This window comes from Panthera onca, chromosome C1 (assembly GCF_046562875.1).
Source record: "Panthera onca isolate mPanOnc1 chromosome C1, mPanOnc1 haplotype 2, whole genome shotgun sequence".
NCBI lineage: Eukaryota > Metazoa > Chordata > Mammalia > Carnivora > Felidae > Panthera > Panthera onca.
In genome coordinates this window covers 105213484-105237137 of record NC_138346.1, presented here as the reverse complement: position 1 = coordinate 105237137, position 23654 = coordinate 105213484, and the positions used below count along the sequence as shown (strand labels likewise).

At 47.2% G+C, this 23654-nt stretch overlaps 1 long non-coding RNA gene across 1 annotated transcript in view; it reads right to left on the bottom strand.

Annotated features, from left to right (window-relative positions):
• Positions 1 to 2675: 2675 nt before the first annotated feature.
• Positions 2676 to 23654, bottom strand: part of LOC132673761 (uncharacterized) — a 34866-nt gene continuing 13887 nt past the window's right edge. The window contains exons 2-3 of the long non-coding RNA XR_009608192.3: positions 19893 to 20073; positions 2676 to 2889 (exon numbers count right to left, since the gene is read on the bottom strand). This is a non-coding gene — a long non-coding RNA (uncharacterized LOC132673761). The remainder of the gene's footprint in view (positions 2890 to 19892; positions 20074 to 23654) is intronic.

Genomic DNA, 23654 nt, shown 5'->3' with positions numbered 1-23654 from the left:
ACAAAGGAGTTGCTCGCAGCTGGGCCCTGGAAAGACCAGCCTTCGGGGTGGCCGACCATGGGTGTCTCCACCCACCTCCTCTCCATAATTTGGCTCCGAGCTCCTTGGCATCAGAGACTGTGTTCTGCATCCCGAAGATATGCCCTCGGCACCCAGTGCCCAGCAGGCATTGGGCTAGGGTGTGGGGTATGGATCCCTTTGGCCTCAGGCCCTGAGACTCAAAGGCATATTGGCATAAGGACAGACCACTGTCTCCAGGCGACTGGGCTGGGACTCAGCCTCCTGCCCGCTTCACCATAAATTTTCCTCACAGCCTTGAAAAGGGCTCGGACATATGGAGGTGGAAACATATTAATCCAAGGTCTACACTAATTGGGTCTAATAAACACAGCCTTAGGCTCCCCCTTACTGCTGTTTTCCACGGACCTAGTAATTGCAATTTATGTGACAGGAAAAGTGCACAGAATCTGAAGGATTTGTTTTGCTGAACTTAAAGAAAACACCCACAGGTCATACCAATATGAAAGCGTTATTTTTCCTAATGAGCTCCACAGCCAAAAAAAAAAAAAAAAAAAAAGACAAAAAACACTAGGGATAAAAGTCCTTCCCAAAGACATCGTCCCACCCAGTCATTGCGGGCAGGAGTGGAAGATGGGACAGACGGGCAGGACATTCACGCTGGCTTCCCTATCAGTTCTGCTCTCCGTAGAAAGGGCTGTCCCATGGATTGGGTGTCCAAGTGTCGTGGGGAGATAAAGAGCGTTATTTAAGACCAAGGCTGACAGTGGTCGCTTTTGCCCTGTGCAGGCGGCATGATTCATTTCTATCACAGGATGATAAGAAGGAGGCCCCCCTGCTTCAATTTCCACTGAGCGCCGAGACCATAGATGTTCAATACCAAATTGCCTACGAGACAGATCACCAAATGCAGAATTCAAAAAGGTCAGATGAGAGTCCCATTCACAGCTTGAGAACACCCCCATCTCCATGAGTACAAAAAGGCATCCTACCTTTAAGGCTAGCTGTGATGTGAATCTCACCTCTCTCCCAAAGACCGAAAGGCAGGGGTGGGGAGGGAGGAAGGACTCTATGGGGGGTGCGGGGGGGGGGGGGGGGACAGGGTTTCACAGAGAGATCCGTATGTGGGCCCAACAGCTGGCATGTGGGGAGGGCTGGGATCTGACTCCCACAGGGTAAATCTAGAGGTCAAAGGTGGGTTAACAAAATCGGCATCCCCCTCCCAAAATGCAAGGGACGCACCAGGACTTCCCAAGGACAGATGTGGGTCCCATGGGAGAGAGAGCCAGCCGGGATGTCTTGGGGCCATTCAGGCCCCCTACGTGCTGGAGAGCGAGAAGTTGAGGTAAGACAACATTCCCTGCGGCCTCGGGAGCTGTCCATCCAGAACAGAGAAAGCAAAGGCCTGCTCAAGGAAACCAGTCAAGAGACCTACCGGGGGAGCTCTGGGGAGCCTTGCGAATCCCAACACAAGTCAGCTCCCTGCATCTGCCAGGCCCTGAGGGCAGGATGCTCCCAGCAGAGCCAGCTGGAGTGAGACGGACCCCCTGTCTCCACCGGCACATCTACCTTCCCTCTCGGGAGTGTCTCAAACAGACTGGAATCCGGAGGGACAGAGAAATTAAGAAAAAGCCACTTGTGGCTTGAAACAGGGCCACGCCGGTGGGGGGAAAAGATATGCACCTCCACATTGAGCTGTTTGCGTGGACTGGACATTCTAACTCAGAACTGAGACTGTATTGACCATATGGCAGTCTGTTGCCCTAGACTGGACAGAGAAGGCATGGGCCTGACAGAGTTACACCCAGAGGCAGGGCAAAATTACCACCACTTTGCAACCTTCAGAGGCCAATGGGAGTCAAAGACAAAGCTGCATTGGCCCAGCAGCCGTGCCTCCCAAGGGCTGGTTGCAGTATTCATGGAGGCTAATTCTCTGCTCCCCTCGCAGAGCCCAAGAGCAGAGACATGACTCCAAAATCCTTTCTCCATCTGCCATGGGTGCAAAACCATGGCTGCAGACAAGGTCCCAGAGAAGCTACATTCCCGGCACTGGGTGGCTGGGGAGCCTGGCGACCAGGTGGCGGAGGACGGAACGTGAGCAGAAGTGATGTGTGCAACTTCCAGGTCTGCTCCTGTGGACCCCCTCCCTCACCGTTCTCACCGGCGATTCCCTGCGCCAGGGCTGGGGCACCAAAGGCAGGGAACTTGGGTCCCTAAAACAGTTCATAGAGTGGAGCTGGACCACGCATCCCCAGAGCCAGTATGGAGAGAGAAATAGCTTTCTCTCTTTTTGAGGCATGGCGCTAGGGCTTACTTCGTTAGGGCAGCTTCGTCTTTACTCTATCAGATACAAAGGGAAGCTGTGAAATCTGGAGAAAGAATCCGTTGTCTAGCACAGCAGTGAAACACTGGGTTTGCAGAGGAAGGTCCGGAGTTGAGTTTGGGGGAGGGGACTGCTAAATCGCCCCATACGATGAAGTAGGAGCGTTTTCTGGTATCGCCAGAGATGCGAGGCAGTGGTAGACAGAGGGGAAACCAAACCCAGAAGTCAACTGGGTGTTGAGTTGTTGACAAAGTGGAGGAACAGCGTTTAAGAAAAAGAAGTCTAATATCCAGTATTAAATTAACTATTAGGTGAAGCTTGGTGTAACCTCCCTGGCTCCTACCCCTGAGTTTTCGGTAAACATCTACCACACAGAGTGGCTTTGTGGGTGCGGTTTCTCTTGCTTATGCTACATTAGGACAATAAGGAAAGATACAAATTGTGGAAGTTTTCAAATGTACGTGAAGGGAAACAACAAAACCCCAGGTAGCCATCAGTCAGCCTCCACGGTTATCGACCCATGACAATCGTTGCATTTCTTTCCGCACCTGGAAAAAGAAAGGAAGCTGTCATCCAGTCAACTCTTTCGATAATTTGGTTTCTCTGAGCAAGACTGTCTCCTGAAGAGTGTTGAAAACTTTCATTGGGAGACGTGTAACATCCAGCCGCTTCTCATTTTATGACCGATGCCACTGACGATCATTGCCCACACCATTATTTCATTAGAAGTTGCAAAATAACGGCATTTTAATTTGATTGTTCCTTCTGCATCTAGTAGCTTCTATAAAGAAAAACTTCTTGTCAACTACTTGATTACCCTGAGGCTCAGTTAGCATGGTAAGAGCAGAATAAATATTGTTACGCACCCTTAATTTGCCAACTTTTGAAATACTGAATAGTTTTCCTAGAATCCAAAGGTTATAAGTGAGGTCTTTCTATTATTATTATTATCATAATTGCTATGTGCTCCTGTATTTAAACATATTTACTGTGTTCAATGTAGTAGTGATTATTTTTATTGATGGTCAAATTGCCCTACACTTAACCAGTAGGAGTCCTTTTGACACAACCCAGTAGTCTTGGAGAGTTTGTTTGCATGGAAAGGAATTAATAACATAGATCTGTTTCACATGTTTGGGTCAAGGCCAGGGCAGAAATAATGGAGCACTTGCAAAAAAAAAAAAAAAAAAAAAACCAGCAGAAAATGCTGTTTTGGCAAAGCCAGAATCCTAGCCAGGAGTAACTAGAAACAAGTGTAAACAGGAATTCGCAAAAACCTTGGTGAAGACATTCGACTTCCCACAGGACATAAAATGGAAGATGGGGCCAATCTTAGCTGGATAATACAGGGAGAGGTGCCCACTGCCAACCTCGGGCTTACGCAGCAGGCCTGTGGCAGTGGTGATATTTTTCTTCCAAACTTTGGCCATCCTATTACCTGCGCCGTTATCCTCTTGGCATGTCCTCTGGTACCTCAAACTCAAGCGCTCCCCACCCCCAGCTCTTTGTCTAACATCTTTTCCAGAAAGCGTCTAGTCATTCTCAGTGAGATATATACCTGTTCATACTAATCTGCTTCACATTCTTGCTTAATTAACAAGCGTGCCCTGACAATTCTGCTAAATGGCCAAAACAAACAGTAACCCTTCAAGGACACAGGATTTTCAAAGCAGCCTGGCAAAGTGGAAATGCTGAGGATCATTCCTCCTGGATTCTAGTCCCAGGCTGCCAATAATTAACCATGTATTCTGGAAAAGCACTTCCTGTCTTTGGGTCTGTGGCCCTGCCTATCTAAGGGGATGAGAGTCTCTCTCTCTCTCTAAAAAAGGATATCTACAAAAACCTACCGTGAACATCATCCATAATGGTGAAAGACTAAATATTTTCATCCTAAAATTGGGAACAAGGCAAGAATGTCTACTCTCTCCACTCTTATTAAAAATCATAGGGGCGCCTGGGTGGCCCAGTCAGTTGAGCATCCGACTTTGGCTCAGCTCATGATCTCGTGGTCTGTGGGTTCAAGCCCCACATGGGGCTCTGTGCTGACAGCTCAGAGACCAGGGCCCGCTTCAGATGCTGCATCTCCCTCTCTCTCTGCCCCTCTCCTGCTCACATTCTGTCTCTCCCTCTCTCTCTCAAAAATAAATAAACATTTAAAAAAAGTTGTACTGGAAACCCTAGCCAGAACATTAACAAAGGGTGGAAAGGAAGTATACATATTAAAAAGAAAGAAAACTATTCATATTCACAGACAACATAGAAAATTTCTACATAGAGAATTTCAAAGAACAACAGCAAAAAATAAAATAAAATAAAATAAAATAAAATAAAATAAAATAAAATAAAGTAAAATAAAAAAGACTAAGACCTAGGGACTATAAATTATATTAACAAGCGAGTGAATGTCAGGCTGGAGATCTTCAGTGAGTTTTGCAAAGTCACAGGGTACAAGGTCAGCATTTTATTTTTTTTTTTTTCAACGTTTTTTATTTATTTTTGGGACAGACAGAGAGAGACAGAGCATGAACGGGGGAGGGGCAGAGAGAGAGGGAGACACAGAATCGGAAACAGGCTCCAGGCTCCGAGCCATCAGCCCAGAGCCTGACGCGGGGCTCGAACTCACGGACCGCGAGATCGTGACCTGGCTGAAGTCGGACGCTTAACCGACTGCGCCACCCAGGCGCCCCAAGGTCAGCATTTTAAAAATCAATCATATTCTTTAGAAACAAATCATAAGAATAACACCATTTACAATAAGAAAAGAAAGAAAATTAAATACTTAAGTATATCTCTAACAAAACTTTACAGCATCTGTATGCTGAAAATTACAAACCATTAATGAAGGAAACTGAAGAGGACCTAAATAAATGGAGAGGTATATTATATTCATGGACTGGAAGACTCAACATAGTAAAGATGTCAATTCTTCCCAAATGATTAAGACGCAATTTCTACCAAAATCCAAGCCTGAGTTTTCGTGGATATAGACAAGACTACTATAAAATGTATATGAAAAGGCAAAGAAACTAAAATAGCCAAAATAATTTTGAAAAAGAAGAAAAAAGTCATGAGATCCAAACTTCTCAATTTTAAGACCTACTCTAAAGGTACAATAATCAAGATAGTGTGATATTGGTGAAGAAATAGACAGATGGGTCCATGGAACATAATAGGCATTCCAGAAATAGATTCACACAAATATGGCAAGTTGATTTTTGACAAAGATTCGAAGAAAATTCATTGGAGAAAAAATAGCTTTCTTAACAAATAATGTTGGAACAATTGGATGTACAAGAGAGAAAGAAAGAAAGACAGAAAGAAAGAAAGAAAGAAAGAAAGAAAGAAGGAAGGAAGGAAGGAAGGAAGGAAGGAAGGAAGGAAGGAACTTGACCTAAACTCAACATCTGACATAAACATTAACTCAAAATGGATCATAAATATAAAATTAAACGTTTAAAAGAAAAAAGGAGGGGCACGCCTGAGTGGCTCACTTGGTTAAGTATCTAACTCTTGATTTCAGCTCAGGTCATGATCTCATGGTTTGTGGGATTGAGCTCCATGTCAGGCTCTGCACTGGCAGTGTGGAGCCTGCTTGGGATTCTCTGCTCATGCTTGTTCTCTTTCTCCCCCCACCCCTCTCTCAAAATAAATAAATAAATAGATTTTAAAAAATAAAATAGAAAAAATAGGAGAAAACCATCATGATCACAGGTTAGGCAAAGAATTTGTAAACATGACACCGAAAACGCAGTTTATAAAAAACATATTGATAAATGGGACTTCATCAAAATTAAGAATTTCTATTATTTATTTATTTATTTATTTATTTATTTATTTATTTTAATTCTAGTACAGTTAACATACAGTTATATTAGTTTCAGGTGTACAATATAGTGACTCAGCAATTCCATACATCCCAGTGCTCCTCACAAGAAGTGCACTCCTTAATCCCCACCACCTATTTCACCCATCCCCCCACCCACCTCCCTTCTGGTAAGCATCAGTTTAAAAACTTCTCTGATTTAAAAGACACTGTTAAGAGAATGAAAAGCTAAACCAAAAACTGGGAAAACATATTTGCTAAGTATATATCTAATAAAGGATTTGTATCCAGAATGTATAAAGAACTCTCCAAAGTGAATAATAAGAAAATAAACCACCCAAAATGGGGAAATGTTATAAACAGACACATTACCATCAATGTACCTATGGCCAATAAGCACATGAGAAGATCCTCAATATCATTCATCATTAGAGAAATATAAATGAAAGCCACAGTGAGATGCCATTACACATGCATTAGAATGGTTAATTGGTGGTGGTGGTGGTGGTGGTGGTGGTGCTCAACTGACAATACCTAGTGCTGACAAGTATGCAGTGCAACTGAAACTCTCATACACACTGATGGGAACGCAAAATGGTAGACTTTGGGAAACCGTTTGACAATTTCCTACAAAGTTAAACATATACTTATCATATGAACCAGAAATCCCACTTCTCTGGATTTACCCAAGTGAAATGAAAGCCTATGTTCACACAAAAACCTGTACAGAAAGGTTTATTGCGACTTTTCCCCAACTGCCAAAAGTGAAAACCGACCCAAAAGCCCCTCATCTGGTGAATAGATAAACAAACTGCTACACCCGCATGGTGGACTATTACACAGCCATAATAAAGGGGTGAACTACTGATACACCCAACAACACAGCCACATGGCAACTGCATTGTTCTAAGTGAAAGAAGGCAGACTCCAAGGTTTAACACTTATAATTTCGTTTATGTGACATTTACCAAGACAAAACCACAGGGACGTCAAATCGATTAGTGTTTATTAGGAGCTGGGATGTGGAGGAATTTGGGGGGATATGGGATCATTCCCCCTCCTGAGTGTGATGACACAACTAGATACTTATTTTAAAAATGGTCAGAAGTACGCACTAAAGGGGGTGAGTTTTATTTGACTTTTAAAATGGGAAAACACACAAATCTGTGGGGAAAAGAGGAAGGGGGGCGTTGGAGGATCTGGCACTGTATATCAATTCCTTTTCTGCCCCTTTATCAAGCATGCACTGAGCCCCTACTCTGCCCCGGGGTGGGGGGTGGAGGTCGGATCTCTCCCAGCTCTGTCATTAGCACCCAACATGGCGCCTCCTGATAGACCACAGGCACCTGGGCCTCCCAAAGCAGCACAAGCTTGGCATCTGTGTCGTCCTCCTGGCCTGAAACAATTGGGCTCCACTGCTCAGCTTTCGAGAATGTGTTTGCTTACAACCCACCAGGAGACCAAAATGAGAGCCCTCCAAAGCAATTTTATCTTCGGTTTTCAGAACAACTTTGCAATCCCTTTATAGAGCCAGCGTGAGACTGCGAATGCACACAGTCTCAGTAATGGAAAAGCAGAGTGGGTGAGGCCAAATCCCTGAGACTCCTCGCTGAGGATTCCTTTGGGTCAGATCCACCTTCCTGCTCTCAAGACAAAAACTTCATAAGTGTATCAGACAGGGCTAGACAGTAGACCTGGCTTTTCTCTAGCATGGACTAATGTCTACCTAGGGATCTTCCTGCCACAGTTTGTCAAGCAAATTCGTCTGTCAAGCAAATTAAAAGTAATTGCTAAACATGTGACCCTGAGCTACTCTATATTCTTGTTACTCTGATCAATCCCACATGCGTCCTGAAATCCGCTAAGGGCGGCCACCTTCTCCATGGCTCCCCAGTGCCAAGAACACAGCCCAGCAGATTCTAGGCTGCTAACAAACAGATGATGAGTCAACAAATGGATGAATTAATGAAAATAAAGCCACTCCAAATTTATTTCTTGAAAGACGTATCTGCTAAGGAAAAGAATGTATTTGCTGAACGCTTCTCCCCAACCGTAGTTGTATCTGAGGAGACAGAGAGAAGGATAAATTCTTCTGATAGGACGAGGTGCGTCCTTTAATAGTTTTCTTGGGTCAAACGTTCTACAGGTGTGCGTACCTCTATGGATCAGGAAGTCTTCTAAGAGCTCTGCCACACACCAGTTAATCTGTGTGACTCGAAGGTCTGCTAGGGTCTGATGTCTAGCAGAAGTGAGCGAAAGCCCTAAGTCCACAGTTCGCGAGGTTGAAAGTTTTCACCGAGATTTCGTAGATCCTAAGGGGCTTACATGGAAATGGCCATTGCTCCTTCTGGACTTGCTTCCACTCGTGCCTTTGCTGTTCTGCACCACATCAGCCCGGCCAGGCCTGAACCTGAGCTTTTTTTTCCCCAGTTCTCTCTCTCAAACACACACACACACACACACACACACACACACACACAGAGGCATACACACGCCACAAAAACGTCCACACAGACCATCGGTGAGTGCCTCAAAGTTCACTGAAGCCTGAGGGAGGGGTTGTCCAGGGAGCGAGCTCCCACAGCACACCGCACAAGAAACTCAGATTGTGCATCAGACCTTCCTGTTCCCCCTCAATGACCGCTTCCCCAGGGACCCCTCCCCTGACAGGCCCCCCTCACTGGGAACTTAGGGTCTCACCACCTTGCCCGCCATCATTCCCTCATGGGATCCCTGTGTCACTGCGCTCTTAAGGTCTCACCTTCGTTCTCTGTGGTTTTGCAGTCTTTCTACAAAACAAACACAGTGACCTCCCCCAGGAGGGACAGAGGGTCAGATGATAAACTAACTGCTGGTCCTGCACCGAGCGGAACAAGAGCCAGGAAGACGCCCAACCCCTCCCCCACAGAAAAGAACACAAGTCCAAGGCTGCACCTTCCTGGCCTTACCTCACTTCGTGTGTCTAAGTAGTTGGACCTAATCTTCTAGTATCCTGCTCACTCCCTAGTACAGGACTCATTAAACAATTGACCTACATCTTGAATGCATATGTCCCCCCGTGTCCTGCCCTTCTCTCTGACCACAAAAGCCCTCCACCCCCCGCCCCAGGGTCCCAGAGCCCTCCCACTCTCCCAGGCTGTCAGGACTCCAGACATCACCTACCACCCCCTCAAATTGTGTGCCATCCCTCCGACCTTCTGGGACCTTCTGGGACCTTCTGAGAGCCTCAAGCTCTCAACTTGGGGCTCTGGTAGCAGAGTCGAAAGTCGGGCTGCTTTGGAACTACAAGCAACTTTCACGGGGGCTGGACAGAGAATCCCATCTCTTGCTGGGTGACGGGGCATAGCTGAAGCTCCTGCAGAGTCAGAGAATAGCGGGGTGGCCCATGAGACCAGGACCATTGCTCAGTGGACCCTCACAGGACCCAGGTGCAACTTAGAGGCACTTTATTTCTATTTGTCAGAAAAGTCATCCTGATAAGACTTTGTTAGGTTAAGATGTTTGACTGCCATCTACTGGAAATGTGTGATAAATGTCCACACGTACCAAGTGAATGGCACCTCCTTAGGTGTGGAGCTATTGTGCAGTGGACATCCCGCACAACGGTCTAACGACCCGTCCTTATCCCAAAGGACAGGCTCTAGTGACAGACACGGCAGACACCAGGAAGGGCCGTGCGCACAGTACAACATCTTACCATTGGCACAGCAAAGCCGTGTGCCCTTCACCATGTGCCCAGACCCTTGCTGAGTCCAAGAATAATTAAATGGGGGAGGAGACAGGGGTGTCCTCGTGATAGGCTCAACCTCTGAAAAAAAGAAAACAATGCCCTGGAAAAATTACCGTCACATAGATTGAGATCATAAAGCTGCGATGAAACCGTACCCCGGAGAGAAGTCAGACCAGGGTCCACGTATTAACTGTGGCTTTTATTTTCTGTAGTCTGATGCTTTGATGTCTGGAGCCAGGCCAAGTCTGGAGGGACTGTCTCTCCTGGGAGCAGCCAATTCCTTGAGATAAGAAACTCCCCTGCGAGGGCACTTTACAAATACAAGCCATCCAATCCAGGGCCCGCACCCACCACCTCCTCCAGCAAGTTCTCACGGGGCTCTCAAACTCTGGGCCACCATCCTCCTGCCCCAAACACCCCAGCGCCAGGTACCAGACAATCAGGGACACCCCCAATGACAGTATTCAAAGGAGCCAACGGTAAACCTATAGACTCTGGCTCACACATTCCTCGGAAATCACAGTAAAGGCTCGGGCCCCTGACTTCCCCTTGCTCCCTCTGCCTCCCGGCCGACCCGTGCCTCCCCCTGTCGCCCCGTGGGTGCCACAAGTCCCTCCCCCTGGGAACCGGGGGAAACAAACTATCTTTCCCACGACAGTCATCTTCTGACCTTTTGGACGCGTCTCCCATTTTCTCTTAAGACACCACATTTTCGAACGCCCTGTAATCAACGTATTTGACGGATGCCCGTTTTCAAAATGAACTTCCGTGGAATTCAACTGTCCCGGCTCGGGCTCTGCCTCAGATCCTACTAGGATCCAGCCACCTGTCCCACCTGGAGCCACCCGACTCCTCACTTGTCCGGGGGCTGCACCCTGCGCCCCATGCCTGCTCTTCTTTCTTTCCTGGCATTCGCTACACCGTCTGCCTGATTTGCCTTGGGCAAACATTTGAAACTAAGTCTCTTTCTAAGTTTTTTACTTATTTTGAGAGACATGCACGTGAGCACAGGAGGGGCAGAGAGAGAGAGAGAGAGAGAGGGAGAGACAATCCCCAGCAGGCTCCAAGCTGTTGGCGAAGAGCCTGACGCGGGGCTCGATCTCCCGAACCGCGACATCATGACCTGAGCCGAGACCAAGAGTTGGATGCTTAACCGACTGAGCCACCCAGGTGCCCCCAAACTAAATCTCTTATTTAAAAAATTTTTTTTAATGTTTATTTATTTTTGAGACAGGGAAAGACAGCATGAACGGGGGAGGGTCAGAGAGAGAGGGAGACACAGAATCGGAAGCAGGCTCCAGGCTCTGAGCCGTCAGCACAGACCCTGACGCGAGGCTCAAACTCACGGACCATGAGATCATGACCTGAGCCGAAGTCGGATGCTTAACCGACTGAGCCACCCAGGCGCCCCCTAAATTTCTTATTTTAAAAGGACATTTTCTCACACTCTAGCTGAGTCCCTCCTTTTGGGGGGCAGTGAAACACACTGAGGGCTCCCCGTTCCGGATCTGGAATTTATCCCTGCATCGCCCTTCAGTAACGTGCGGTGTCAGGCAAGTTAGGGAGTGGATGTGGGATTTAAGAACAAGAACGTGGGAACCAGCCTGTCTGGGCTTCACTTCTAGATCTTCCCCTTACCAGCAGGGTAAGACTCAGCAAGTTTCTTACCCTCCCTGCGTCTCAGTTTCCCCATCTGTGAGGCGGGGGGTAATAATAATAAACCCCGCTTCACGGGGTTAAATAGGTAAGTCTACACGCAGTGCTAAAAGCAGCCCCTGGCAGGTAAGTAAGTGCTAGCTGTGGTTAGCCAACGTTTAAAAGAGTCATGTGTCCCAACTGTGATGGGCATTGAGGAGGGCACCTGTTGGGATGAGCACTGAGTGTCGTCTGGAAACCAATTTGACAATAAGTTACATTTACTACAAAAATAAATAAATAAATGAAGCAGACAACACAAATAGAACTGCTCGTCGTGCTGTGGTGAGGACGAAATGTCACCAGTCAGAGCAAGTGCGAAGCCCAAGAGCCACTAGCTACTGTCCTTGTTACTGTGGCCATCCGAATCCCGCTCCCCTGCAGGGACCAGCTCGAGCCCATCTCTGAAGAGCCTTCTCTGCGCCAGCCCCCTCTGGACTCTCTCTTTCGAAACAACCATGAGCACTTCCCATCTCCTGTCGTCTCCTGGTCTCCGTCTCCTCAATGGGTGCCCCTGCCCCTTTAGCTAAGTTCCTCGAAGGCCATCAGTGAGCCCATCAGTGAGCCCGTGCACCTTTCCTGAAGTTAAGGCGGGGACTAGCCCCTCTCGGGTTTCTAACTCCTGAGAGTGTGAATTACCACCCACCGGCCAAAAATGGAGGATCTTTGATCCTTTGCCGTGGAGTAAATTTTGGGACTTGGACTTCACCTAACACCAGCGGGGGTGAGGGACACAAGAGAAAACAAACAAAGATGCCCTATAGTTAGGTCTCAGGACAGATACACTGGTACAAGGGGCATCGCAGGCTTGACCATAAGAATACCCCACAGTGTGGTCGTTTGGTGTGGCTGACACACTATTTCCTTAGACTCTGAATGAGAATGCTCTTAGATGCTTTCTAGTTTGCCACAGTCCCCGCTCTTCCCTAATACATTAAGTTACCTCTCCAGCCACCACAGCCTCAGAGTTTATGATCCCTGCCACTTGCCTAGAGTTCAAGAAAACAATGGACTTATATTCTAGCAATCTGGCTTTTTACCATGCGTTCCTAAATGTAATTTTTTCGCTAAAGTTATCCATTTCCCCCTGGGGGCTCTAGTAACGGTTCTGAGGGAGGTCATGAGAAAACTTGAGGGGCTAGCCTCTTTGTATCCTGCTTTGCAGGTAGACACAATGGCCATTCAATACTCCGTTGCTTTGAAATGCGATAAAAAGAGGAGCCCCAACCGCAGGGTCCTTGGACCTCCTCCAAAAGACCCCAGGTGGGTCCCAGCTCTAGAATCTCCAGTTTTCTCAGAGCCTAAAGCCTTGGGAGCAGAGAGTCAGGACGGCCTGGTGCTGGCTCAGATCCCAGAGGGGATGTGGAACCCGGGATCACTAAAGGCATTAGCTATTCATCTAATGTAATCACCACAGATTGTATCCACAGGGACTGACTGGATGGAGTTAAGAAGCTTCAGGATAAGTGGATACATTTCTGATTAGAGTTTCTCAGCCCTTAGCTACTGAGTGTAATAAAAGTCATCACTGGGGGGGAGGGGGGAAGAAGGGAGGGAGGGAGAGACAAGAATGGCAGGCAGGCAGGCAATAGGTTAGTCCCACCGCATCTCTAATGGAAGGAGCTCAGGGTCCCTCCATAATTCATTTTCCACTGGGTTCCTGCAACCTCATAGCCCTCTCCCCAAGGGCTGGCTGCAGCACGACCCCCAGGGATCTTGTTTTTAGCACACGCTCCCCCAGCCCTCACCTCATTTTCACTCCTCACATTGTCCGAGGGCAGGGGTCCCATAAGCTATACTGCTCACACTCTCTCCTTGGGTGATTCAAATTGTACAGCCAGGTCTCAGAAGCCCTGCACCAGGGAAAGGCATACAATATATGCCTCTGTGATAATAAAGACCGCCATTTTGGCGTCTTTCTTTGACGTTCTAAAAAGAGCTTTAGACATTTTGTCACCCATACCACAAAGGGACTCCCAACCTCGCAGTATCCATCTACCCATGACCCATTCACTGATCCCCTACTTTGAGCCCTGCCGTCTACTCTGCACAGGCAACATGAAGATGAAGAAGCAGTTGCCCAAAGAGAGCTCACGGTGCACTAGGGAGCAAAAGACAGGAAAGAGAATTTGAGTGCCATGGGCTCATATGAGGGGTGCCATCGGAGTGCCAAGGGGAGGGTGGCTTAGACAACGGGGGTGGGGGGGGATCCAGGGAAGGCTTCCTGGAGGAAGTGATATTGAGATGTTCTCCAGAGGGAGCTGGACGGGAAGGGGAGGGGACAACCACATGTCAAATAGCCCCATGCTGTGGCAGAGACAGCTAGTTGACCACCAAATCCATTCCGTCCTCCTGGTTGCCGCCATGTTGCTGGGCATATGTCTGCACAGGGAAGCACCACACTTTCAGCCTCTCTCTGACCTGAGCACAGGTGCAAGGATGTGAACAGGAGTGATCTGTGCAACCTCTGGATCATCGCCAAGTTAAAATACCGGCCCCTTTTCTGGAAGGGTTTAACCAAAGACATAACACAATTCGTTCGGGGTTTTTTGAAAGTTCCCCTTGGCAGCCAATGTGGAGGGTGAATTGTCAGAAAGAGAGCCGGGAGCCAGGGAAATCGTGAGAAGTTTCCTCCCACTCTCCAGACAAAAGGCATACTGCACTAGCGGAGGAAGAGAGTGGAACAGTAGGGCAGCTGGCATGCAGGAGGCAAAAGGAGAGAGCCAGAATGTCGAGGTGAGAGGGAGGAGGAGTACAAATCCGACCTGGGTGATTGATCTCAGATCTCAAAATAACCACTTCCTAGCCCGTGCTCCCTCCACCATGTCCTCCTCTCCTGCACAGGCTCGGCCCCACGTGAGACAGCAGCCACCCACAGCCAGCGCTGCTCTCCTGCTAATGCTGGTGGCCACAAAGACACGTGGGACACCGGCCCGAACATCCCTGAGGAGACGGTCATGAATTCATCAAAGGAACCTCACCAGGCACATCCGATCCTCTGAGGTCACAGAGGAGCCCAAAAAGTTTACCTCCAAGTCCCTCAAGGGCATAGGGGAAGGCGCGGAATATCTCCAAGCAACCATCTATAAGACAATGGGATCATACGAGAACATGCGGGATTCCTTTCCAAAACGGTGAGTCAGAGAAGCACGTCTGACCAGCACAGAGAGCAAAGCTTTAGAAGAGAACAAGACGGCCCTGCACACACTTCGTGTGTTCGTCCTCTGTCTCCTGACACCTCCACCGGGAGAATTTCTCTCAACCGGAAATAATAACTCAGGGATCAGGGATCTAATGGAGGCTCTTGATCCGGAGTGTGACCTTCCACTTTTCTCTGTTTGTTTTTGAGATTAATCAGACTCTTTACTGGGCTCGTGTCAATAAACAACAGGCTCTTCCAATATATAGCACCTGCACATCCAATATATCCAGGAAAATAAAAATATATCTGCAGGGATTAGTAGCCATGAATCAAGGCAAAGTGCTGTAGATTGTAATAGCCCCAGCCATCCATGTCTCCAGAATGGAAAAGAGGTCAGCCCAACCAGCCCCGGCTCCTGAAAAGGAAATGTTATCTACCCAGCCATATTTGTGACAAATCATTGGCCTGAAGATTAGCTGCGTTTGGATGGCAGCGTCATGCATAAAGACAGGTCTTGAATGCAGAATCTAAGAAACAAAACAAATGCACGAACAAAGAAAAAAAAAGAAAAACAAACAACAACAACAACCACAAAAACCCAGACTGATAAATACAAATGGTAGCTGCCAGAGGGGAGGTGGGGTGGGAGGTGGGTGAAATGGGTGAAGGGCATGAAGAGTGCATTTCACTTTGATGAGCAACTGAGACATGCATGCAACTGTTGGATCGCTATATTGTACACCTGCAGCTAAAATAACATGGTATGTTAACTATATGTGGTTAAAGTAATTGATTGATTGGGTTTTTTTTAATACCTCTCAAGGCAGAAACACAAGCCACCCGGGATGAAGAAGAAAAAGGAGGGAAGGAAGACAAGCAGGGAGGAAGGGGGAAGAAAGGAAAGAGGATAAGAAAATACCACCAGGCACACCTGCTCTGCTCCATGGTGTGGTTGGAACATCCCTGGACCTCATGCGGTATGACCGGGCTTCCTGTCCCACGGCCACCTCCTTGGGGCACGGAGCCACCTGATTGCCTCCTCAAGGGACCCCCATTTCTTCAGCTACAATGTGGCAGACTGGGAAGGCAATTGTGAGTAAACCCAACATATGATGGGTGTGGCTTTACAAATCAATAAGGAAAGGACAGCTCACTCAATACACAGTGCTGGAATAATTGATAATTTAAATGGAAAACAGTAGAATCAGATTCCTGTCCCAAACTGCACACAACGAAACCCAGAAGAATTGAAGACCTAAATGTGAAAAGCAAAATTTTAAACTTGTAGACAGGAAAAAAAATAAATAAATATATATATATATATATATATATATATATATATATAGTATGTTTTAACTCATAAGTATGGCGAACTTTATAAAGAAGTCACAAACAACACAATCCATATAGAAGAACACTGGTAAATTTGACCATATCAAACTTTTTTTTCTAATGTTTTTATTTTAGAGAGACAGAGAGACAGAGCGTGAGCAGGGGAGGAGCAGAGGGAGATGGAGACACAGAATCCGAAGCAGGCTCCAGGCTCTGAGCTGTCAGCACAGAGCCCAACGCGGGGCTTGAACTCATGAGCTGTGAGATCATGACCTGAGCCGAAGTCGGACGCTTAACCGACCGAGCCACCCAGGCGCCCCGACAATATCAAACTTTTTAAACTTCTGTACAACAAAGAATGTCATAAACAAAATTAAAAACCAGTCATAGGATGGAGAAAAAAATCATTTTTTTAACGTTTATTTATTTTTGACACAGAGAGAGACAGAGCATGAACGGGGGAGGGTCAGAGAGAGGGAGACACAGAATCTGAAACAGGCTCCAGGCTCTGAGCTGTCAGCACAGAGCCCGACGCGGGGCTCAAACTCACGGACCGCGAGATCATGACCTGAGCCGAAGTCGGCTGCTTAACCGACTGAGCCACCCAGGCGCCCCAAAAATCATTTTTTTTTAAAAAAAGACACGATTCAAAAAAAAAAAAAAACAGGCAGAAAAGGAAAACACTGGCAAGTCGTGGAAGAAGAAACCGAAGGGCCAGTCAACGTTTGAAAAGATGTAATCAGGATGGCAAGTAGTTAGGAAAATGCAAATTCCAACAGCAATATTCCACAATAAGAAACATGAGAGGAACACTGATAATACCAAGTGTTGGTAAGAATGTGGATGAATAGGAACTCAGTGTAACAAGGAGATGCTGCCTCCTGGGAATGTTGCCATAATTCTCCTTCCCGGAATAATCCTCGGAGAAACTCCCACTTATGTGTACAAGGAGACATGTGGCCAAGAATGGTGCCCACAGTTGTGTTTCTAGTAACAAACTGCAAAGACACAAGAGGTCTATCTACAGAAGAGAGACACCAGAGGTCTATCTACAGAAGAATAAATAAATGGCTGGTAGTATATTCATAGAGTGACAGTCCCCACAACTACAGCCGAAGGGGGAAAGCAAGGTGGGGAAGAATACCATTCCGCTGCATTCAGACATTAAACATCGACATTTTCCAACGGCGGTGTATGCTGTCCGTGATACACAGATACATAGTAAGTGTGTAAGACACGCATGGACACCAAGTGTGGAGTGTGGTTTACATCAGGAATGAGACAGAAAAGAATGGGATCAGGGAGGGTGAAACAGGGGAATTAGCTGCATCTGGCATATTATATTTCTTAAGACTGTTGAGTCAAGGGGCGCCTGGGTGGCTCAGTCGGTTGACTGATTGAGCATCTGACTCCTAGTTTACGCTCAGGTCATGATTTCACGGTTTGTGAGCCCGAGTCCCACATTGGGCTCAGGGCTGCTGGTGCGGAGCCTGCTTGGGATTCTCTCTCTGCCCCTTCCCCTGCTCTCTCTCGCTCTCACTCTCTCTCTCAAAATAAAGAAGTAAACTTAAAAAAAAATTTTTTTAAGACTGTTGGATCAGTAGGGCATATGGTATAATTTATCAAAGCTGGGAGATGGGTACATAATCATTATTGCGTCTCTATTTTCCTGGGTGCTTTAAGACATTTTATGGTACTATTTTTAACAAGAGCTTAGTCTTAATCAGCTTCCCCAAGCGTTTCCAGTGAACTAGCACTACAGTGAATGTTCCCCCAAAGAGATTCCACCATCAAAGGCAGCCTTCTAAATCTCCCATCTTGAGGCTTCACATGCATGCGAGCACATTCAAGGCTCTGAGAAGTCCCGCAGTAAAGAAATTTTGTTTAACTGTGTGGATCTCAGCGTTCCCCAGGTTAAACCTGGAATCCCTTTTCAGCCTCTCACCTTACAGACCTGGGGCTCCTCGGAACATTCTTTGGGAAATGCTGGACTGAAAGAGCTCCAACATTTGTGCTGGGAATCCCGTGTGACGAGTAGCTATCGTATCCTGAGAATCTGGTTTGTGAGGCCAGGCTGGTAGGGGGGGAAGAAGACGAGGTAAAACACAGCGCCGGTCCCCACGAGTCTGGTGGGTTGCCACAGCTGGAGTGTATTCTGAGGGACAGTGAGAAGAACTCAACACAAGTAATGCTTCCTACGGTTCCAACTCTAGAGGTGTTGCCCTTTGGTCTTCGTCGTCCCGCGTCACCCACCCCCCACAACTGCTTCTCCTCCTGTACGTGCCATTTCAGTCGGTGGCACCCTGTCCTCCAAGTCAACAAAGCCGTGCTGGGCTCCTCCCTCTGTGATCCCTTCCCCTCCACAGCCACCGAGCCTGGCGTCTCGGGGCAGAGTCCACATGTCTGTGGACGGGCCCCGTGCCCGTCTCCTCCATCTGCCAGGCTCCTACTGGCCCTCCTGCCTCCCATGTCTTTCCCCCCAGCACATCCTCCATGCTGCGGGTCACTCTTTCTAAGACACAGAAGTGATCCCAGCACTTTCCTGGGTCCCCGCCACCCTCAAGAGGGAGCCCTTTGCACTATCTGAACCCTGATTCTACCTCCCTCTTCAGCACCCCCTCCCTCACTCTCTGCAACTTAAACCCGGGCAATTCTAAATCACTCACTGCTGTTCCCAGGACATGCTTCGCACCTCCATGTTTATCTCCTCTCCCTGGAACACTCTTCTCCCCTCCTCGGCCTGGCCAGTCACCAGCTCAGACACCACCTCCTGCCGGCACCCTGATTGCCTTCCCAGTGGGCCCTCTGTGCTCCTTCAAGGTACCTTTCTCACATGAGAACGCCTTGCAACAAACCAAACAGGCAAAAGCTAACAACTGCTTCTCGAGCGGGGCACGTGACTGGTAAGAAAAGAGAAGAAAGGAGGGAGGTACGTGGACAACTTTCAAAATGTTGCTCCCGGCCCCCTCGGGGTCTTGGCAGATTTAAGTGTTCTAAACATTTCTGACAAATAAAACAAGACAAGTCTAGATTTCAAAATGGGATATCAGATTCCCTCTTGGACTCACAGGAACCATAAAGCATTGTGAAACTTTGAAGTTCATAAAATTTAATATTTTTCTATTATTTTTTTCCCCAATTGACTTCCCTTCTCTCTCCCTCTCAGCACAACTAACAAATCAGATCAAATGAATACGAGCCTCGGCCCCAAGCTGGGGGTCTCCGGGGATCAGGGTGGGTTAGTGAGAATCAGGTGATGAGCTTAGACGAAATAACAGAAGTGTATTCTACTCACTCAGAACTCTCCACTTTTGCAAAGTCCCTTCCCACACTGTGATTTGTCTGGCATTCACGTGCATCATGAAATAAAGACAGCCGGTGTTATGTCCATTTTGCAGAAAGGAAAATTGAGGCCAGAGAGGTTAAACGGCTGGTTTGAGTATTTGTGGATTGAATTTACAGCTGAAGTGATTGCTCATAATAGTTAACATGCATTATTGACTATATGACAATCACGTTCCAAGCTTTCCATATTTAGTCTCATTTTGTCTTCCCGATCGTGTTTTAAGGCAGACACTCTTATCTTATTATCATCCCCATTTAACAATGAAAAAACTGAGTTCCTCTCCATTCAACCATCACCTCTACACAAGGAAGGAGACTCTATCAGCCATGGTCCTTTGTTATAAGTGACAGAAACTAATCCTCACCACTTTTGAGAGCATATTATTTTCAAAGTAATTGGGCTTAGATGCAAATGGCTTCCCGATATCAGAAAAAAAAAAATTTATTGCCTTCATAGCTCATCTTTATCATGTTTTACACTCACTATTGTTTTGTCTGAATCTTCTCTCCTTTTTTAAATAAACTCAAACTTGACAAAGGGCAATAGTCTTCATATAGCTCCCAATTAGGAGTTTGTCATTTCTCAATTGTTCCAGAATGTTCTGAAACACCTCTCCGAGTTGTAGTACTTTGATGAAACTTTTTGAATGAATTTTGCATCCCATCTGGAAAAAAGACAAAGTATGTGGGGTGACTGACGGGCACTCAGGAGGGGACAGAGAGCCACTCTGAGGCTGTTGCAGCCAGAAGCGAAGCCCAAGTTCACTGCAGCCCGGGGCTGGCCTCACCCACACCGTCCACAGCCCCACACTCCCCACCCACCACCCAAGGGGACTGAGCAGTCCCTGCTTGCCATTCAGAGCCCTGAGAACCTCCTAACCTGTGAGGTCTAAGTCCCACTCCCAGCCCCAGTAGTGAAGGGGATGCGAAGCTTGAGAATCCCTTTCCAGCTTCGGTAATGGGAGGGGACCCGTAAGGAGGGGAATCTCCCAAACGTGGGCAGGAGCTAATCGATCTGATGGACCCAAGGTCACCTATCCACAGCTCACCCAAAGGCTCACCTGGGACTGTCAGGGCAGTCCACACTTCAACCAGCTATGACCTGGAGGGGCCCTGGGCTGCCCCCAGATGGCCTTTCCTCAATCACATCTCACCTTCTTGGTACCCAGGACAGCAACTAGAACCAAATTATAGAGTGGTGGTGGTTTGTTTTGCCATGACCCTTTTCCCTTCCTCCTTCCTCCTGGATGAAGCCTTCCCTGACCCTGACCCTCTGAGCTCCTGACCCCCTGACCTCCAGCCACAGTAGTTGGATGCTACTCTCACTCTCCTCTGTGCATCCCTGGTACATACTTGGGCACATCTCACACTCCGTTTTAAGCATCCAAGACATATATGTCTTGAAGCTTGATGAGAGCAGAAATTATAGTTTATCTCAAATGGCGTATCTCCAGGGCATAACACGGTACCAAGAACATATGTGATCCCAGTATGTGAAATTCATTTCAAGGACTAATCCGTCAGAAGGTGACATGTGCCCACTGATTTCTCAGCACTTATTAAAGACCGAGAACTTGAATTCTTTCTGCCTAATATTTACTGATGTCTTGGCTGTAGATATCAATCTTTAGAAACACTTACCTAATTTCAGTCCATTTATTTTTCTAGATTAGAACTCATAAACCTCATAAACGCAACCCAAAGCTCACACTGGTGGTCTTCGGGAGTATTTTGGTCTTTATGGTATCTCACATTTCTTTTAACTTTTGTTTATTTTTGAGAGAGAGGGGCAGCGCGCACGCAAGTGGGGGAGGGGCAGTGAGAGGGGAAGACACAGAATCTGAAGCAGGCTCCAGGCTCCGAGCTGTCATCACAGAGCCTGATGCGGGGCCCGAACCCACGAACCGTGAGATCACGACCTGAGCCAAAATCAGAAGGTTAACCAATTGAGCCACCCGGATGCCCTGGGTCTTTACAGTATTTTTTTAAGTATGACTGAAATGCCCTTACCAGATCTGGTACTCCCCCCCGCTCCCCTCCCCCCCCCCTGTTGTCCTACTCTAGGTTACTACCTGCCACACCCTGAAGATAATTTGGATTCAGATTCCTTCTGCTTCAGATAGGCTTGTATGCTACGTTCAGAGTAAATTCAAGACCAGACTGCTCCATGACTGGGCATCATTGTTTCAGTATCATGTCAATGTGCCTTTACTCAACAGAGCTTAGATGGTGTACCTTCAGCCATGATGAGAGATGTGAGACCATGAGTCTCATAAAAGACACTGCTCTCTGTTCTCTTGTGAGATGGTTTTAATGATGTTCTTGGAGTGAAGACCCCACGAACTTAGAGCAGAATCCATATCTGTGCCAGGAATATCTCTCTGTGCCTCCCCTGACCTCCTGGTTTCTGATTGTTCTTGTGGGACTCCATAAATCCTGTGAAGTTGACAATGTCAATGATCGCGTTTTCTCTTGAGTTGGCGTCCAGAAAAACACACAGCTACAGTTTCAGTCCGTCTCCGGGAAACTGAGCCCCCTGGGTGTATTTGGGGCAAGAACTGTTCCTCTGGTTTCGTCCCACCTCAACACTCAATCGTTTCCTCACACTCTGCCCAGTTTGGGAGGTCCCGCCCTACAGAACCGCTTTCCCTGGATTTGGCCAACAGTTTCTCTAGAATTTGCTAGGGAAGCAATGCAGAAGTTGCTACAACAATGGTATCAGTCCAGAGCTTCCCCAAAAGCTTCCAAACCCAACTAATACCAGTGTTCACAAGTGTCTCCTGAGACATTTGATAATCCCCAAATTTCTGAACATGCATAGCACACAAGGTCCCCATTAAATGCACAAAGTATAGCTAAAACACTTGAGTAGATTTTTTTAAATGTTTACTTATTTTTGAGAGAGGAGAGAGAGAGAGAGAGACAGCACACACGCTCATGAGTAGGGGAGGGGCAGGGGAGAGAGGCAGACAGAGGATCCAAAGGAGGTCCAACACCGTCAGTGCAAAGCCCGACGTGGGGCTTGAACTCATGAACTGTGAGATCATGTCCTGAGCCGAAGTCAGACACTCAGACACTCAACCGACTGACCCACCCAGACCCCCCACTTAAGTAGCTTTTTGAACTCTTAGTGAAGATTATTATGTTCTCCAAAATGAACAAAACTCCAAGCCCAAAGAGAGCAGTGCTGTTGCAGGCATAGCTGGGTTCACTCCAAAATTAATTTACCACACTCCTCCTCCTCTCTCTCTCTCTCTTCTCTCCCGTTCTCTCGCTCGCTCACTCTCCAGCCTCAGAAGAAAAACTATTAACGTGCAGACATTAAAATCCTGAGCAATAGCTTTAATAATGCCGGAGAGGCAAGCACCTCAGCAAAGTACTAAAAACAGCATCAAGAAGAAATCAGAATACCAATCACAATCCTTTTTTCTCCAAATTATCGAAATAACTCAACTCTCACTCCATATCATTTGTGTTTTCTTCATTAACTCTGAAGTTTACCCCATCTCATTTCCCTTTCTGCCCTCAAATAGATCTGTATTACTCCGTCAGGAAAGTTTGGCATGAAGGGAAAATTCAGACTTCAAATATTGAATCTGAGCTTCACAAATAAAGTAGTAATGGAAAAGTCAGACAGAAAACCTTTGTGATAATGGACTCGGACAAAACTAAAGCCCTGAAATCGGCCAGAATAGCGGAGGCTAAATTGTTTATGGAATCAGTTATGCTCTTAGAGCTGCAGGGCCTCCCGGCTTTTGATTTGGGCTCTCGTGTGCGTGTGCGTGTGTGAGTGGGCACAGATCATCTGGCCTTTCGAAGCTACTGCCAACAGCTGTCTCCGGGACCACAACCAGAGCCATCATCAATTTCCCTGTGTCCCTGCCCACCCCAGTGCCTGGGGTCACTGCTGCTCTGATCACCCCCCTAAGTTATTCTGCACTGGGTGCCATAGACCCCTGGCCTTGTACGAACTAGCCTGCTCTGGAGGAACCACATGAAATGGTGTTGTTCTGCTTAAAGTTCCCCGCCCCTCCCTCAACTCTGATGACCTGAGCACTAGCAAGGTCAACGAAGTGATGAAAAACTAAATGTTTTGGGAATCTGTTTTGTTACTATCTTGTTCTGCTTATAGCAATCCAGACAAGTTAACAAAGCTCATTCGTCTATTTAAAACTCACTTAAGGGGCGCCTGGGTGGCTCAGTTGGTTAAGCGTCTGGCTCCGGTTCAGGTCATGATCTCAGGGTT